Here is a 19,870-nt window from a genome sequence, read left to right on the forward strand (position 1 = left end):
TTGGGCTCGGCCCACTTGAAAGTGAATGCATTGATCCACCTGGTCACTTCGAGCCTTCTATACACTGAGGCCTGAGATATCCCGGATGGCTCTCCGTTCGGTGCTAGGAAGGACCATAGAAGTTCAGGGCGACCATCAGCTTGAAAAGCACCGGAATTTGGTGTTCTCCCGCATGCCCCTCGTGGTGCCAGGTATGCCATCATCCCGCAGATATGTCGCACTGTTTCTCTGCTCAGCCAGGGTCTTCACCTGCATGCCCGGTCAGGCAGTACCTCAATTGACAAGTAGTGCTGTTATGGGCCAGGTGTTTGGAAAACACCAAAGTATACCATGGTGTTCACCTGACCCACAACTGTTCATCGATTTTGGTTATGCGGAGCATAAGGGCCTACATTTATTGTGTTATTCAACAGAGGCCTTCTGTACTTTTAATCAAAAACAAAGTTTATTCTACGAAATCAGTTAACATTTCTACAAACACACACAGTTAGCATTTTTATAAACTAAATTGTAAATACCCCACATAGGTTCTGTTCTCTATATATATATATATATAACCCTAAATAACTTCCCATTCAAATGTTTCAATTTGATAACAACTTCCAAAAAACCAGATTTTGTTTTTTTACCAAAACAGTGGGTTTGAATTATTTCCAGAAAAGAGGTATCACTTTTAAATGATCATTTGATCTGGACACCATATATCAAACCGAGAGAGAGAGAGAGAAAGAAGAGACGCATTTTTGTCTGAATCCAGTTTCCAACAGTGCAAACCGAATGGAGAACTCAGAGCCACAGCCCAATTCTACCGACACAATGACATCTCTGAAGCCATTTGATGGGACACTCCCATTAAACTACCTGTACGTCCGAGGCCTCGTGCATTGCCTCCTTGGCACCTCCTACTCCTCCGTCTGTTGGCAGCGAGCTCTCAAAACCGGATGGCTTCCACCTGCTCTTCTGCTGCACGCACCGCTGCTGCCCGCTCCAGTGCTGCAGCTTCCTACTCATTCACGAATAGAGCCCGCTTCTACAGCCACAGGGCATTCTCCAACGCTACAGAAACTAGCAGGAAGGCCCTCATTTCGGGGTGAAGTCCAATATCCGTTGGGTACAGGGGGTGAATGACCGACATGTTAGCATGGTGCGTACCCCCGTGCCCTACTGGGTTCACCGGGTACATGGTGGATCAATTTGGCATTGTGGGCTCTGTATCCGCATGTCTCTGCCTCACACCATCCCCGCACGACTGGTTGCGTTGATGCACAAAACCGTGGAGCCCTTTTAATCTGGCGCTGGTCCCTAATGCCAGGGTCTATTGTGGCTGCTGCCCTGGGTGGGTCGCCAGTGGTGCCGTTCGGGTGGAGGAGAGTTGCTGTGGCTGTGGTTCGAATTGCGGGAGGGGTGGCAGTACGCGGGGCACCCAAGCTGCCAATGTAATATTGCAGATCCAGGGGCCAAGATTGCCGGTCAATTGGTGCGCAGCAAGATAACCGGCACAGTGGTTGCCCATGCTTGGACTCCACCCTGTCCCTTGTGGGGTCACCACAGCCATTGGGCCTGTTTCCCAAATCATTCCCTCCTCCTTTCCTGGCTGGGCCTTCAGAACCCAGCCAGCATGGGAAACGTCTGGGCCTGCAGCCGACAGGTCCTAGCTCCTCTCTCTCTACCTCATCAGCCACCACACCGGTTTCATGATTTTTAAAAGGAGAAGTGAACAGAGCAATCGGGAACTCGGCCCATCGTAGACTGAGAATGGCAGACGCCGCGTGAATACCGGGTCAGGTCCGCTAATGGCAAAGAAACTGTGTTTAATGTACCTGCGTTCTGGAAAGCATTAACATCTCGGTCGCGGTGACAGAAAATCGATTTGGCTCAAATATGTGCCTGCCAATTCTCCACCCAATTGTTTTTCCCAATTACAGCGTCAAACAACAGAGCATCCAGCCCTGACATTTCATTTCACGAATTCTCCGTTGACCCCTATTTGGTATAAGCAAAACATCACAATTATTTGTAAAATGGAAACATCAAACTGATAAGGAAGTTACTGAAGATTATGACAATGAATTCTGCAATCTCTCTGCATCAATCGGTCAATAAATTGGACTGCAAGCTCCATTCTGCAAGTCCGGGAGTTTCCCGATGTCCTGGGGCTACCTCATAATGGGAAACCCCATTGGCCAGCCGCAATCCCTTCCGCGTGCTGAACCAGAAATCTGGCGCAGCGGGATATATAATTCAGTCCCTTGGGTTTGGAACAATCTGTTTACGATGTATTTCATCTTATTTCATAATCTTGTTACGGATAACAAATTTACAAAAGGCAGGAAACATTTCATAGATTTCGTAGAATTTACAACGCAGAAGGAGGCCTTTCGGCCCATCGAGTCTGCACCGGCTCTTTGAAAGAACACCCTACCCAAGCACACACGTCCACCCTATCTCCAGAACCCAGTAAACCAGGAACACCACTCAATACTAAGTGAAATTTTCCCCAACCAACGCTAAGGGAAATATATCACTTCCTCGATTGGCAGAAAGTCATCGCAATCTGTTCACTCTCACTTCTTAATGTTTAGGTCTTTTGTGAGCATTTTGCTTAGATCCAGTCACAGCACAACAATTTGCTTCTGACCGATCTAAACAACCGGGTACTCCGGTTTCCTCCCACAGTCCAAAGTTGTGCAGGTTGGGTGGATTGGCCATGAAAAATTGTCCAAAATTCTTTGATTAACCTAGGACAAAAGTTGGCGCAACATCGTGGACCGAAGGGCCTGTTCTGTGCTGTATTTCTCTATCTATCTAACTCTTTTCTGAGTTAAACTGCGAACTCTTGCTGAGGTTATACCTTCCAGCCTACGCTTTCTCATAAGGGGAAACAACCTCTGAGTATCTAACTTGCCAATTGCCTGATTATCAATGGGCTTGATTCACGATTTTGAGGCGAAAAGCGGAGGATCTGTGGCGTTTTATGTCAAACAAATGAGCGGCGCCCGCTCACCGATCCTGCCACCTATGCAGCACAGACCTGATGAAAGCTCCTTCACGAACGATAAAACGGCTGGAGAATGGCCAGGCTCGTCAACCGTGTCGCCCGGACCTCGGTCCATAGGGTTCAGTGCATTGTGTTTGCTCTAAAGGAGATGCACTAAGGCTGTTCCAATGGCATGCAGCACCCGGCGTGATGACGACATTTTGAAGGGGCGGAGCAGATAAATCCTGCGTCAACCAGGCGCCACCCCAGATTTCGGCGTCAGTTGAATTCCCCGCCCGTTCTGCAATTAGGAAATCGGCATCAGGGGATGGTGAATCCGGCCCATGGGCTGAATGCTCCGCCATCTTGATTCTCCATTTTGCCAGCAGCATGGCCATTTGTTGATGCTGTGGGGCTTCCCCACAACAGGAAACCCATTTGACCAGTCGCAAAACAGAGAGATCTGTGGCTGGAATCTCTGTGCTGTAGACTAAGTCCCCATGTCAGCGTGAAAACGGTTGCGTTCCACAACGTAAAAATCGTACTGAAAGAGCCACCTATTCACGTTCCGGGGTGGAAGCTGCAGCCAGGCACCTCAGAGCACGTGGCTCTACCTTCCGATAGGGTTTAGGGGACTGCAGAGTCCTTGGCCGCGCATGCCCACAGCGGCAGCCTGTAGAGGGCGCGCCATGGTTCATGGCGGATGCCGCCATCGGACCCGGCACGTGAAATAGTCCCCACTCGGACGGGCTCACGCACCCTGGAACGCCCCAGCACAGTGCCCCCCAGCCTCGAACATGTCGACAGCTGCCCGCGGTGCGGCCCTCCCCCGACTGTGACTGGCGCTGGACTGAGTCCGCAGCCGCCATGCATAGTTCCCGACGGGTGAGTCCATGATAGACCCACACCTTCGAGAACTCGGCCGGTACGGGGTAGAATATCAGGGGGCGGGCGTCAGCCAATGTATGGAAGCGTGGATATGGCGTACTGAGTACTCTGTGGGTACAGCTCATTTCAAGAGTCGGAGCATGCGAAAGCGGCACCGCCCCTAATTCTGGCATCATCGGGGATCTCTCGCCCTGTCACCGAATTCGATTTTGTCGTCAGAGACAGGAGAATCCAACCCTTGATGCGGCGGGTCCGAAAAGAAGTGGTCGGGATTTTCCACTTGCCAACGCCAAATTTAGGCTGTGAATAGCATCCGACGGCAAAATCGGGGTATGATCCATCTTGAAGCTAAATCTGCACGGTCCGGCACCCCGACAATGGAATACATGTGTCGCTCACCACGCAGCGTTAAAGTACGGTAGGCATTACAGTCGACCTGACTTCCTATTCCCCGAGGACTCCAACATTCACCACCTCCGATGCGACGAATTCCCGACGAGATAGTTCACTTGTGGTCTCAAAAATCGTGAACCTGGCGTCGTGACTGCAGATCAAGAGAGACGCGGGTGCTAACAGAGTGGAGTGACTGCCCTCCCGGACATGGTCGTGCTGGCTGGGGTTGGGGCCCCCTGAAAGTACCGGGAATGGGGGAATCTGTTCGAGCAATAGCGGTGCCCCCCCCCCCGCATCGGACTGGGGTGGTGCCCAGGCACCGACTCCATAACTGTGGCCATCATGTTGCTCACCCACAGACCACCAACCTCAAGGGAAAACTACGAGTGGCCTCTCGTGAGGGCAGTGATAACCGTGGCCTCCATGTCGCCCATGGAACCTGTTTTTCCATGGGAGCATGCGCCATGTTAAAATGTTTGCCTTTCTACCCCTGCAGACAATTGTGTTTGACGTTCAATTCGCAGTGGTGGCCGGCCTGGTGATGGTCGCAGCTGACTGAGATGTCATGCGCCACATGAGTGGGAGCCAATCTGAGAGGACGGGGCGGCTGCAGCAGCGGGCAGCAGCAGAGAGGCCAGTAGCCGACGGACTGCAGAGCAATAGGCCAGAAAGAGGCAGGTGACGGCCGCACATGTTGGAACGTCTGCCGGCCAGCAGGCCGTGGAAAACGAGATGCCAAGATGATGCCGCATGAGGCCACATGTGTCACTGCGGCCCCTCTAATTCCAGGAACTGCTGGACGAGACATGCCATCTGAGACTCGGGATGAGCAGAGAGAAAGTGCGACACATCTGCCATTTGGTGGCACAGCTCGCACCGAGGGGTTATAGGGTAGGTCACCTGCTCCCCGTGCCTGTTACGAACACAGTAACCAGGAACGTCTATGCAATGGGGTCCTTTTGGTCGCTGAGTGGGGATATGTCCGATATCTCACACACGTCGACGCGCAGGTGCATGCATGCCATCATGGATGCACTCTCTGCCCACCTGGAGCAACACATTGATTTCCATCTGGAGTGGACTGAGCCCACCAGGATGCCCGAGCAGCAGGGTTTGCCGCCATCACATGGATGACCAGGCACCAGCCGGCGATTGCCGGAAGGCATGTCACCCTACAGGCACCTTCGGGTAACATGCCTCACTACACAAACCGAAAGGGGAACCATTCAATAAACGTACAGCTGGTCTTTGTCCATCAAATATGCATCGTGCAACTATTCGCCCAATACCTGAGAGGTGTGCACGAATCCTTCATCCTGGCACAGTCGCCGATCCCTGACATGTTCGAGGAGCATCGCCCCTCCTCCCCAGCTGAAGGTTTGGCATCTGGATGACAGGGTTACCCACTGCGACCATGGCTGATAAAACCTATCGGGAGGCCTCTGACCGACGTGGACATCTGCTATAATGATGCACATACAGCGACCAGGAGTATGATCACTCGGTGCTTCCGTCTCCTGAAGATGCACTTCGTGTGCCCGGACTGCTCTGGAGGGGACCTGCAGAATGAGACCGAGAGGGACGCCGCAGCGTGGCGACATTCTGCATCCTCAACAGCATCAAGCAGCAGAGGGATCATTTGCTGGAAGAGGAGAACGAGGATGAAGGGCAGGACTCGTCCGATCAGGGGGATGTGCGGGTGGGGGACGATAAGCACGACATAGGGACCGGGCAGGCAGGGTGGGCCACAAGACGCATGCACCAGGGACAGTGCACGCGGGTCGCTCAAGTTGATTGGCAAAAAGATAGGGGTGGAGGGGGCTGCTGCCAGTGACACGGACAGGACATCCCAAGCCCCACTCACTCACTTCGCAGAGCGCCAGAGAGCCCGATTATGCTCGCCACCCCGTTATAAATACCAGCCATACTACGAGCTGGGGACCTGGGTTTGCAGGGACAGCGGGTTTTGTCCACGGGATGGAAGATGATCGAATCCCGCTGTGCAATGAACTCTGCTGCTCCACATCATATGATAACGTCTGACTTATGCCCAAGGTGGCACATTCCATGTAATAACAATAATAATCTTTATTGTCACAAGCAGTATTACGTGAACACTGCAATTAAGTTACTTTGGAAAGCCACGAGTCTCCAATTTCGGGCGCCTGTTCGGCAAAACAGAGGGGGAATCAAGACTGTAGAACCTAAAAAGCCCATCTTTCGGGCCTTGTGCAAGGAAACCGGAGCACTAGGAGGAAACCCAAGCAGATGTAGGGAGAACGTGCAGTCTAACACAGAAGGTGACCCAAGACGCAAATCGAACCAGGGACCCTTGTGCTGTGGATGCAACAGTGCGAACCACTTTACTCGCGTGCCACCCATTTACAATGTCGCCGATGTGCTACTCTGCAACCCACCTGGGTGAGCCCTGCATGTGTGCTGGCCAGTCCGTCACAGGGTTCCATCAAATCCTGCGGTGGGGATGCTAGGGATGGTCGGGGCGTGGGAGGGGAATGGCGGGTTGGGAGAACGGTCATCCCATATGGCCTATACTGGTCACCTGAGCAGCTCCACGTGCCCACCACGGTCAGACCGGACCAGCCCACCCGACGGCCAATCGTAATGGTAACCAAGGAGCAGCACGGTGGCGCAGGGGTTAGCACAGCTGCCTCACGGCTCTGAGGTCCCAGGTTTGATCCCGGCTCTGGGTCACTGTCCAGTTGGAGTTTCCACATTTTCCCCGTCATTGTGTAGGCTTCGCCCCATAACCCAAAAGCTCTGCAGGGTGGGCGGATTGGCGACACTATATTGCCCCTTAATTAGAAGAAAAATAAAAATCACTGAGGCAGGTTTTAACAGTGTTTAATGTGAAGGAATACATAGTGTCTGTGCTCCTGTAACTGAACTGTGCCCTGCACTCGTGCCAACCTAACTATTGTTTAACTGTCTGGCCTTTTGGGCCCTGACGGTATGCCCAGGAAGTTCTCTAGATGGTGCAACAGGAGTGGAGATAGCCTGCTGTGACTCCTGCCCTGTGACTAGTTTCCCTTTTGGAGTGCATCACCTGGGGCAACACTGCGTTGACGGGCCCAGCCGCTTCCCGGGTGTGCCATGTGCCGCTCTGTTCTGCGCACTACCCATCAGATTCACTGTGGCCAGGAGGACCGAATCAGAGGTGCTGCGGTGTTCCGGCTTCGCCCCTTCGGGCAACACTGGTACAGGCCCCATCATCTCCACCTACATCGTAGTGGTCGAAAGCCGGCGGACCAGTCCATTGGACTTGGGTGCGAGAGGAGCTAACCCCTGTGGGTTCGTCGCCACGTGGCACTGCCAGTCCTGGAGGCCCACTCGGTCTTGGTCACGACCAGGGCCTTCATGCTCGTCGCTTTGGAGCACAGGGAGTGGACCATCTCCGTCAGGGACTGTACCACATCATGCTACCACTGTGTCACCACCATGCGCTCTGTGCCACATCCGCCAATGACTTGGCCACATTCCTCTTGGGATTGGCCCACCACCCTCTGTGTCTGCAGAATTATAGCAAGACCCTGGGAAATGCCGCCGACATTACGAACCATGGTCTGCCTTGCGTGGAACATGCTGAGGAGCGCCACTGCAATTTCCAGCTGGCTATACCATGGCTGCTTGTGAGATGCTAGCCCTGTCCTGGGCCTCGGCCAGCGCCTGCCCAGAATGCCCTAGGCCTTGGGTACGTTGATCCATAGCAGTATCCATCACCGACAGTGCGTCAACGGTGGACTCCACCCGTCCTGTATGGCACGCATGGTCGGCATCACACCCTGCTCTAGCAGGGGGATGGACTCCACAACCTACAGCTGCAGGTTCTGGATCCCCACCGACACCCCAGCTTGCAGTCACTGACTCTCTTACTGCACCTGCACTTTGTCTGGGGCTGGATGTTCCAAAGGCCCTGGACACATCTGTTCAGCAGCTGGTTCCTGGGGCGGACCCGCCCTCCAACTGTCCGGCCGCTCGGCTTGTCCTACTTCCACCTGCTGTACCGGATGCAATGCATGGTACACACGAGATAATGTCCCAGGTGGCTTTTCACTAATGTGGCACTGGTTTAGCACAGGGCTAAAACGCTGGCTTTGAAGCAAGACCAAGGCAGGCTTGCCTTATGGTTCAATTCCCGTACCAGCCTCCCCGAACAGGCGCCGGAATGTCCCGACTAGGGGCTTTTCACTGTACATTCATTTTTAGGGGCTGATATAGCTCACTGGGCTACATCGCTGGCTTTTAAAGCAGACCAAGCAGGCCAGCAGCACGGTTCGATTCCCATACCAGCCTCCCCGGACAGGTGCCGGAATGCGGCGATTAGGGGCTTTTCGCAGTAACTTCATTGAAGCTTACTCGTGACAATAAGCGATTTTCATTTTCATTCTTTCTCATGTGCCGAACCAAGGTGATCGTCTGTGGGATGTTGGAGGGTGTTGGTGACAGCTGTGATGGAACATCAGTAACATACTCCGCCTCTTGCACCGGGGTGTCCTGAGTCTCGGGTGGAAGGCTGATGTCCGGGCTGCTCTCCCCGTAAGTGCCCGGCTATCTGGGTACACCGGCTCTGGCACTGGCTGGAGCCAGTGGACTCTGGATGAACTGGCCTCATCTCCGGCAGGTTCTGCAAGACAGTTGACATTGGTCATCGGCCGGGGCAGGGGGAGTGGGGTCGGGGCGCGAGGGGGGAACGGGTTTTGTTGAGACGTGTGGGCGGTATGTGTTTGTGAGCTTTGGGGATGAAATTGAATGAGTCTGGGATTGAGGGGCGGGAGGGGGCATGTGGGGAAATGGGATGAGGGGGATGATGGGGTGAGGGTGAGAGGAGGTCCCCACAAACGTGTCATGGAAAATGCTACTGAGTGTGGTTTCACTTCCTCGCCCAAGAGCACACTCCATTACAGCGACAACTCTTCACTCTGGGCCACCAGCCATGTTCAGGACCCTCTGCTCAGGCATGGTGACGGGCCGCGTTTCGACTGGTTCGCCTCCAGTCTTCACCCGCTCCCGGCAGTTGTGTGTGGCCTCCTCCTGGCGGACAAACACAAATAAAGGCACAGTTAGCTGGTCTGATGCAAACAGCCCAGGGGCTCAATATTTGGTGGACTAAGTGCAAGGGCACCTGCCCATTTCGGATGTCATTGTTGCTGGCATGTGGGGCAAGGTGGGGATTCGGCCGTCTCCCGGGGGGTGGGGGTGGTTTACGTGTGTGTGTGTGTGTGTGTGCAGGGGGAGGGGTGGTTTGTGCCAGGGGCGCGGAGCAGCTCACTCACTCTGACCGACCTGAGAAGGACCCGGAGTTACTTCCTGCAATGCACCCAGTTTCTGACGACATTGCTCACGAAGCTGACCACGTCTCCCAGCTGAACCCAGGCACGGTGAACCATAAGACCATAAGACCATAAGACATAGGAGTGGAAGTAAGGCCATTCGGCCCATCGAGACCACTCCACCATTCAATCATGGTTGATTTCAACTCCATTTACCCGCTCTCTCACCATAGCCCTTAATTCCTCGAGAAATCAAGAATTTATCAATTTCTGTCTGAAAGACACTCAATGTCCCGGCCTCCACCGCCCTCTGTGGCAATGAATTCCACAGACCTACCAATCTCTGGCTGAAGAAATTTCTCCTCATCTCTGTTCTAAAGTGACTCCCTTTTATTCTAAGGCTGTGCCCCCGCGTCCTAGTCTCCCCTGCTAATGGAAACAACTTTCCTACGTCCATCCTATCCAAGCCATTCATTATCTTGTACGTTTCTATTAGATCTCCCCTCAACCTCCTAACCTCCAATGAATATAATCCCACGATCCTCAGACGTTCATTCTATGTTAGGCCTACCATTCCTGGGATCATCCATGTGAATCTCCGCTGGACCCGCTCCAGTGTCAGTATGTCCTTCCTGAGGTATGGGGCCCAAAATTCCTCACAGTATTCTAAATGGGGCCTAACTAGTGCTTTATAAAGCCTCAGAAGTACGTCCCTGCTTTTATATTCCAAGCCTCTTGAGATAAATGACAACATTACATTTGCTTTCTTAATTACGGACTCAACCTGCAAGTTTACCTTTAGAGAATCCTGGACTAGGACTCCCAAGTCCCTTTGCACTTTAGCATTATGAATTTTGTCACCGTTTAGAAAATAGTCCATGCCTCTATTCTTTTTTCCAAAGTGCAAGACCTCGCACTTGCCCACGTTGAATTTCATCAGCCACTTCTTGGACCATTCTCCTAAACTGTCTAAATCTTTCTGCAGCCTCCCCACCTCCTCAATACTACCTGCCCCTCCACCTATCTTTGTATCATCGGCAAACTTGGCCAGAATGCCCCCAGTCCCGTCATCTAGATCGTTAATATATAAAGAGAACAGCTGTGGCGCCAACACTGAACCCTGCGGGACACCACTTGTCACCGGTTGCCATTCCGATAAAGAACCTTTTATCCCAACTCTCTGCCTTCTGTCTGACAGCCAATCGTCAATCCATGTTAGTACCTTGCCTCGAATACCATGGGACCTTATTTTACTCAGGAGTCTCCCGTGAGGCACCTTGTCAAAGGCCTTTTGGAAGTCAAGATAGATAACATCCATTGGCTCTCCTTGGTCTAACCTATTTGTTATCTCTTCAAAGAAATCTAACAGGTTTGTCAGGCACGACCTCCCCTTACTAAATCCATGCTGACTTGTCCTAATCCGACCCTGCACTTCCAAGAATTTAGAAATCTCATCCTTAACGATGGATTCTAGAATTTTGCCAACAACCGAGGTTAGGCTAATTGGCTGAACGGCGGCGTCTGGCGACTGTCATCCTGGGCCGGGTTATAGGGTCATCCAACTCTCCTCCATGGCACCCAGGAAGGTCTGCAGCTCAGCATTCATGAACTATGGTGCTTCCCCACTTCCGGCCATCTTGTTGACTGGGTCGGTTTGTGTGGTATGGAAGGTCCGTTTAAGTGCGGCTGTGGTGCGTGAGCCTTATGAGTGCCACTCACACAGCCGATGAATTGTGCACAGTTTTTCATGGAATAGATAGTGTTTCACGTGGCGACGGTGCTTGCCCACTTAATTGGCTGAATCAGTGCAGATGTTGCGCCGATTTACGATCGTAAAACGCCACATTTCCTCAGCTAGCGTCAACACTTAGCTTCAGAAGGAGAGAATCCAGCCAATAAGTTTTCCTTGGTTTCCTTGAAGTCACGTTCTTCCAACGTCCACCTGTCGTACAAAATCAACGGTAACACTTTGTCTTGTACGTTTCGGAATTTTTGAAAGAACAATTTTCATATTTAATTGATCAACTGCTAAAAATTCTTCTGTTCATTTATTTTAAGATCTTGACCAACTTCTTCAAGATACAGGTACCCACGAGCTCGAAGTATTTTCACAGTGACTTCAAAAGAAATCTGTCAAATAAAGGAATCATATCATAGCATTTACAGTGCAGAAGGAGGCGATTAGGCCAATCGCGTCGACACCGGCCCTTGAAAGAGCACCCCACTTAAGCATATCCTGCCCTATTTTGACCGAAAACGCCACAGCAACCCCGCCGAATGTTTGGACACTATGGGAGAATTTAGCATAACCAATCCACCTGACCCTCTCATCTTTGGACAGTGGAAGGAAACCGGAGCACCGGAGGAAACCCACGCGACACGGGAAGAACGTGCAGACCCCGGACAGACAGTGACCCAAGCCGGGAATCGAACCCGGGTCGCTGGCGCTGTGAAGTAATAGTGCTAACCAGTAAGGTTGAGTGCCGCCAATGATGGCATATTGCAAATTATTATTCAAATGCAAGAAACGGCACAAAACAAGCGAAGTAAATAGTAGTCTTCCTTTGAAGGAAAACGCTTGTCAAGCATTTCGTTCAACTGCCACGCACGTTATGCAGCATAGAGCCCAGGGAGACTATTTAAACTCCCAGGGTCTCGCCAACATGAGGCATGAACATAAATGCTCTAAAGTGATTAAAATAGGGTATGATAACTGTCGTTATTGTAGACCTCTTATTGACTCGACGATTGGCGGAGATTTGTGAGTGCCGCAGAGATTAGGTTAAACGGCGACTTGGAAAATAATTAAGAGGATAATGCTTAAATCATGCTCATCTGTGAGAGGAGCGAAATGCCGCGTAGCAAGCAAACAACTGGACGCTGGAACGTGGTGCCAAATGCACGCGCATCACAGATTTGGAAGGCGTCAATTTTACAAAGGTATAATGTGGGCGATTCGCTACGAGTGTGTTAGAATGAACATGTCTCTTCAGTCATATCTCTTAAAGCATCGGAGGAGCATTTGAAGCTGAGATGAGAATGCGTGGAATGCAATGGGATTCGGTTGGTCACGGCACAGTTTATGTCTATCAAACGGACTGCTTTTGAGAAATAATTTATCAGTCTATTCAAAATGAGTGCGCTGACGAGATCAATCCAACTAGCCAAATGCCGGCTCTGGGAGGTTTCGAAAAAATTCCTGGGGACTAAAGGCTAATTCTATAAATTCCTGGAATTAAACAGTAGAACATAACAGTCTGAGCATCGCATAATCATTCCAGGCAATGCCCAAGTCGACATGCAGTCGACCGTCGTCAGTTACGATCGAAGACAGCCATTTTCATTTCCTAAAACGGCAATAACGGTGCAAATCGCACAACCATGAACTATTCTTGAACAATGGTTTTTATCTGGGGGTTCGGTTAATCAACCCAATACCAGAAACATCCAGGAACAAAATGCATTGACACTCTAATAAAACATCTCCTGTTACTAACACTGGGAAAGTACTGCGTTTGCTGAACTAACTGATGGAGCGGTGAGAGGAACGTCACATTATCGCCCCTCCCCCCCACCCAACTAAGCTGCATGTATATAATGTCCTGAAAAAAGGAACTCAGGCAGTTACTATATTCCCTCCGATGTGAACAGGACTGCGGCAAAATAACTTCCGTTGTCTACCATTTTAATTGTCCAGCAGGTGACAGCAGCAAAATCCCTGGACTGAAGCAAACAGGATTACGCTGCAACAATGAAACAACATCCACAATGAAGAAACTTTTATTAGACTTGTTTTTGATCCTTTAATAACGTAAGTCCATAGAATGTTTCGTATTATGGTCGTGCGGAGAAACATCTTCTCTTTTTCTTTGTACACCTTATTTTGTGAGTCATAAAGGGGCGTACGATGCAAAACTATGTATGTATGTGTGTGTGTGTGTGCGTGTGCATTCGCGCGTAAGTAAAATCAAATCAACACCGTTTGATTGTCTTGCATCGAATTTGCAAAACCTCTTTAGGAAGGATGAGACCCCTTCGAAAGTCGGGGGTTGAAATATCAAACTAATATAGAGAGGGAACTCAAAATAAAATAACACGGCCTGGGATTTTCTTGACCCGCTGGCAGCGCACCCCCGCCCGGAGTTTCCCGACGGACTGGGGTGGCTTGAATCACAAATTCCGCTAAAAGGTGTCGGAAAAAGTGAATCCCGCATCAAGCGAACGGCCAATCTCTGAAAAGCACGCGGAAGCGGCGCGAAGAAATCGGCCGGACATTTGTATTCCATGGAGAACAGAACGAGATTTATCCAGGGCAGATTATTTTAATCCCCAACTCTCCGTACCACGCTGTGAAGCCAAAACTACATCAGAAATTGTAATGCATGAGATGATTCCATGTTAATGAATAGGTGCATCTCATCATAATGCACTTTAAAATTAATTACCATATTGTTTATGTTTGCAGCAAAAGCAATGATTCAAAAAGATAAAGGTGAATGTGTCATTAAAGGATAAAATTCGTGGGCTTGAACTCTATCAGAACAGAGGTTTCCTGTGATGGGGTCGGTTGAGGGTGGCTGATGTATCGGAGACATGCTATCATCATTGCACATAAATCAACTCCATTCATCATAATTTAAGAAAATACAAAGTATTATTGGTGATAGTTCTCAAGTTAACACATCTACAAGTCCAGCTTCCAATTTTGGCTCATATTATTTTCTAATTACAGCAAATAGATATCAAAATCAAGCCGTTGCTTTACTTTGGCACTCGACCCAAAATAAAGTGGATCATGGCGAACATGTCCTGGGATATCAAAGTGGTCAAGTCAACTTGTGTTTTGTCAGTTATAGCAGAAACCCTCAAACCATTCGTTTTTGTTGTTGAAGGTCACATTTAAGCACAGGTTCGCGATCGCAAGCCCTCAGCTTATATGTATACTGTTGGTATGAAACATGCATGGGAAGACCAAAACGTAGACAAATCACGAGCGAATTGTGGGCGATCAAGGAATAGAAAGAGAACAGGATTCACAAAAGGGCTAGCGCCGGTTACGCACAGAGCCAGCAGAGCAAACGGAGAGCTTTGTGGTGGGAAGTTGTGAGGTACGGGAATAACAGAAGAAGGCGCGAGATGGAAGTAGAGTGACCATGAACAGGAGAAAAACGCTCGCATTATAAACAAACTTCATGAAAGGTGTGCAAGGGAATGGAAAAAGGATATTCAACTCGATTGCTTCAAGGGACATCGAAGTGCCTTCGACAACAACCACTCTCCTGTGGTTTGGCTGTCTCTTAATCATACCCATGTAAAACTGTTTTGACGTAATAAATATGTTGGATCGCATGATTCCTCGGCGTGCATTAATTTGTTGCGCATACTGCACAAGTGTTCCAGTTGCGATTTCTATCCTTGCTGAAAGTCCTGGTTCCTGGCACAAGGAAATGCGAAAAATTCTGCCTCTTCCGGCATTTCCTCAGAGTATACCATTTATTTATTTTATAAAGTTCGAGTACCCAATTAATTTATTCCAAGTAAGGGGCAATTTAGCGTGTTCAATCCACCTATATTGCACAAGATTCACAAGAGGCATGAACCAGGTTAAGCAGAGAGCGAGCAGAGAAAACAAACCTTTATGGTGGGAAGATGCGAACTACGGGAATAACAGAATAAGGCGCGAGTTGGAAATCGTGCGACCATGAACTGGAGAAAAACGCTCCCACCATAAAGCTCTCCGGTTGCTCTCTTTGTGCTTTGGGGGGGGGGGGGCGCAACAGGGGGAGAATGTGCGAACTCCAGATGGACAGTGACCCAGAGCCAGGAGTGAACCAGGGACCTTGGCGCCGTGAGACTGCAGTGTGAACCAATGAGACACCGTGCTATCCAGTGTATAACATTTATGTTGAATGTTCCAGAAAGCGCAACATTGATAATCATATTCTCGACCTGGAACACGAATTATCATATTCCTCATACAATATTGAAAAGCGGAAGTGATCTCGGCGCCACATGTCACAAACCTTTCTGTGTAATTCCATATTCAGTTTCTGCATAGTGCGAAATGAACATAATTATAAGTAATTGCTCACAATTGCTCATAATCAAATGTTTCAAAATACTAAAGTTCGATATTCAAAACTGTCTCAAGCGCAATGCTGTGAACTGGTAATGAGTAATATAATATACTGAACAACAACAATTTTCCGTTTTGCCGCACGTTGAGATCAAATACAGAGAATGATCATAGCTGAAATAATTGTGAGAGAGCGGGATAAATTGATAAATCACTACAAAAGGCTTACAAAAGATTTAATAACTACCTGTAGACCTCTTACGCTTCTCACGAGGATATCAGCTTTTCTTTAAATTTAGTTAAATTAATTTGCGCATGTGACCCTTCCCAATATGACCAACCAGCAATGCAATGCACTTGACCTTTAATATCAGGACATTTCCAATTCGCTTCTGTTTCCATGTGCAATTCATTGATGCTCCATGCCAAATAACGCGCATTGCACATTACATAGGCACATTCGTTAAAAAAGGTTTGATGATTAGTGGCAGAATACGTCCATCTGGATTAGATAATCAAGCACAAAAGGGATCGTATCTAACTGAAACCAGAGTACACACAGTTGAATTATGAAAGTGAACAATCTTTAGTAATCGAAATATATACCTGAAAATAATCACGACGTATATTTTCTTTTATTTGCAGAAATAGCAAAACTGAGAGATTATTTAAAAGCCGGAGGTAAAACATGCGAGCATCCTTCTAATTTTATTGGTACCATAGCTCATGAGTTGTCATGATTTACCGTGGTCTGCTTCGACTCGGGAGGAGATAGAGAAGAGGGGGCAAACCAGAATTATAAAAGCTCTTAAAAGAGTGAAAATCAATCTGCGTGTTTACTGATTACGCAGGCGGAATCACTTCAGATTCTTGAGATTTAAGATTAGTTATGTGTCCTGGATATCTATTCAAATTCAATACGTAGCTGGTGGCGTTTACAGAATGCTTGCGGATAAAATTAAATTGACATGGAAGGGGGGGTGGATATAAAGAAAGCATAATGAGGTGGATAAATCGATGAAACTTGGATATGACCGAGAAGGAAACAGTACAGCATGACATTGTAAAAAAGGACTGACAAGAATGTAAAGGATTGAAAGGTAAGTCCACAATGCATATAAAAGTTATGTTGAGCAACGTTCATGAGATCCAAGTGTGTTTCCAACATGATGGGTGACAAGATAGTTGCATTACTCTGTCAGCAGTCCTTGCGTAAGGGATTCTAAATGTGTAGTTGCAAACTTAATGCATGGACATTCGCTGTCAAACACACTTTTCCTCTGATACTACCAAAATACTGCGAATGCGAGTAATCTGAATTAAAATTATAAACACCTGGATAACTCGGAAGATAGGACGCCGTAAAGGAGTGAGAAGCAGTAGAGTTAACGTTCCGTGTATTCAGTTCTTCAGAACCAAAGAGCAGTTGGAATGCAATTGGTTATATTTTTGGATAGCGCAGTGGAGGAGATGACGCAGAACTAAGTGTTCTTGAAAATACAGAAAAATGTGTCATTTAAAATATGGACGTCTGGCAATATCTGGTCTAAGAGGATACAGGGAAAGATCCCACAAAAGGTTAATAGCAGCTGCAAAGAGCAGGATTATAAAATGCAGATTCTTGCTCACAAGCAGGCTTACCAAACACACAGGTTTCATGTGGTAAGCTAAAACAATGGCTTACACCTTCATGGAATGTAACTATCTCAGGAAGCATCTGGAAAAGCATGGATGAGAGTTTCAATTGAATTACGTGACGAACGTTTAAAGCAGGCAAGACTTTCAAGTCATAACCAAGTTAAATTTTAGCGTACAGCTAAAAGCAAAGTTTCACACCTTAATTGAAATGCATACTCTTAGTAAACAGCTGGAAATGATGGATGATGCTCAGTCAAATATGGTGTCAAATCTAAAGTGTAAAATTCCACGAAAATCAAGTCAATTAAAATAAAATTGGAGACGACCTGTCTACGAGAGACATAATTTAAATTCAAAATCAAAGGTAAAGTAATGAGCTGGGGACAATTGGAAAATTAAACGGTTCGAAATCACAGAAATAAAAGTTAACTATTGAAACCAAAGCATTTTAAATCAGATCTGAGAGGAGACGTCTTGCCCAAAATGAGTAATTAGTGGTATTAAAATGTTTACATCAAATATATTTTTAACTATCAAAGTGAAACAAACTCATTTACAATAAAGTCGTAAAAACTTAATACCTCTTCGAAAGAGAATATAAACCCGAAGAAGGGGGAGAGCCAGCAGAGCCAGCTCTCACAGCTCGGTACATGGGAAGGATAGGACACAGCAACCGAGTTCACCAGCGAATACATCTCAAGAAGACCAGACTTTAAAGAAGATTGATTGCCAAGGTAGGCCTGAAGGTGCCGTCAACCAACAGGAAGGATCCAGAAACAAGATCTTTTTGCCTTTCTGTTAAGAAAGTGTTTACACCTTTAAAAAAAAAATAATAATAATAAAATAACTTGAAAGCTTTAACCTGAAACAGTGGTCATTAGCCTACTTTACTTACTTAGCAACGCAGGACCTAGGACATCGATGCTAATAAGGGGTAAGTAGGTAAAATTCTTCGGTGAAGGTATGGGTTATACCGGGGCATAACTTGAAAAAATAGTTTGACCTGAATCGCACCCAATGGAGCCTGCATCGGTGTCAGGGAGTGAGAATACCTGTTCACCATTTAGAATGTCGACCCTTTTTTGGTATAGGGGGAATTCTAAGAATAGTGGTGAGTTTTAACTTCACAAGATCAGATATTGGTCGGGGCTCAGGAGAAATTAACAAAGATATCATACACGCATGTCAAAGTTACTGGTAATGGTAGCATAATGGTCTGAAGATGAGTTGACCGTGGCACGAAGGAACAATGCATAATGTGTTAATCGGAGTACAAAGTGAAGTTCTCAGTGGAAGAATAAAACACGGGACATGCCAGAGGTGCTAAGGTGGGGATAAAGAGTCAGTGGTTAACATTCGGGCAAAGAAAGGAGGCAGGACAGTAGAAAGAGCGTTACAATGCAAGGGGAAATTGACCGTTTCAGGCTGTTGAACTCAATATTAAATACAACAGACTGCAAGTTGCCGCATGGGTTGTTGAGATGCTATTCCTCCAATTTGCCTTGAGCTATATTGGCGGATTGCAGCAGGTTCAGGAGCGAGATTGGGCATGAGAGGAAGATATTGATTCTCCTTTCCAAATTTGAACACACACTATCCTACCTTTCACATATCATATTTTTTTGTCTGTCGGTATCCAATCCTTCTTAACGGTATAGAGAACAATAATCATTTACTTTTCCCCTCTATCTCCACCGGAAGACAGCTTAGTGGGCTTGGCAACTGGTTTGTGATGCAGAACAAGGCCACCAGCGCGGGTTCAATTCTCGTACTGATTAGGTTATTCTTGAAGGCCTGCCTTATCAACTTTAACGTTCACCTTAAGTGTGGTGGTATTCATGTGAATCCAACCTCAAAGGGGATTGTATTGTATCCTCATCTGGGTCTATAGCGACGTTTACTTCAGCTTTTCTTGCATAATTGCAAAATCGTAGTTTTCCTCATTTTGTATGTGTAGGCCAAATCCTGAATGGCTACAGCCTTTCTTAACTCCACATTAGCTTTGAAGGCCATTTACCCTATCCACCCTATACCCGTAACCCAACAACCCCCCCCCCCCCCCCTTAACCTTACTTTTTAGGACACTACGGGCAATTTAGCATGGCCAATTCACCTAACACGCACATCTTTGGACTGTGCGAGGAAACTGGAGCACCCGGAGGAAACCCACGCACACACGGGGAGGACGTGCAGACTCCGCACAGACAGTGACCCAGCCGGGAATCGAACCTGGGACCCTGGAGCTGTGAAGCATTTATGCTAACCACCATGCTACCGTGCTGCCCATTAACACATTCTGCCATTAACACATTCTGACTTCTTCATGTGCCATGATCAGCAAACGTCTTAACCTTGGTCAACAATGTTCCTTTTGTGTTTTTTTCTACGACATATTTGTCAATATGCACCTTTCGCTGCTCCTCTGTCCAAACCCATTGCTCCACGTCCCCCTCTTTCCTCCCTGAAGAGTATACATCAGAACCAAAATCCAGTTCGCTCATTCAGAATCGAAACGTTAGCGTCATTCTCTCTCCACAGATGCTCTCAGATCTGCTGAAATGTTCCAGTATTTTATGCTTTTGTACCATCGTAATTTATTTTTTACGGTGG

Source organism: Scyliorhinus canicula, chromosome 12 (genome assembly GCF_902713615.1).
Source record: "Scyliorhinus canicula chromosome 12, sScyCan1.1, whole genome shotgun sequence".
Classification (NCBI taxonomy): domain Eukaryota; kingdom Metazoa; phylum Chordata; class Chondrichthyes; order Carcharhiniformes; family Scyliorhinidae; genus Scyliorhinus; species Scyliorhinus canicula.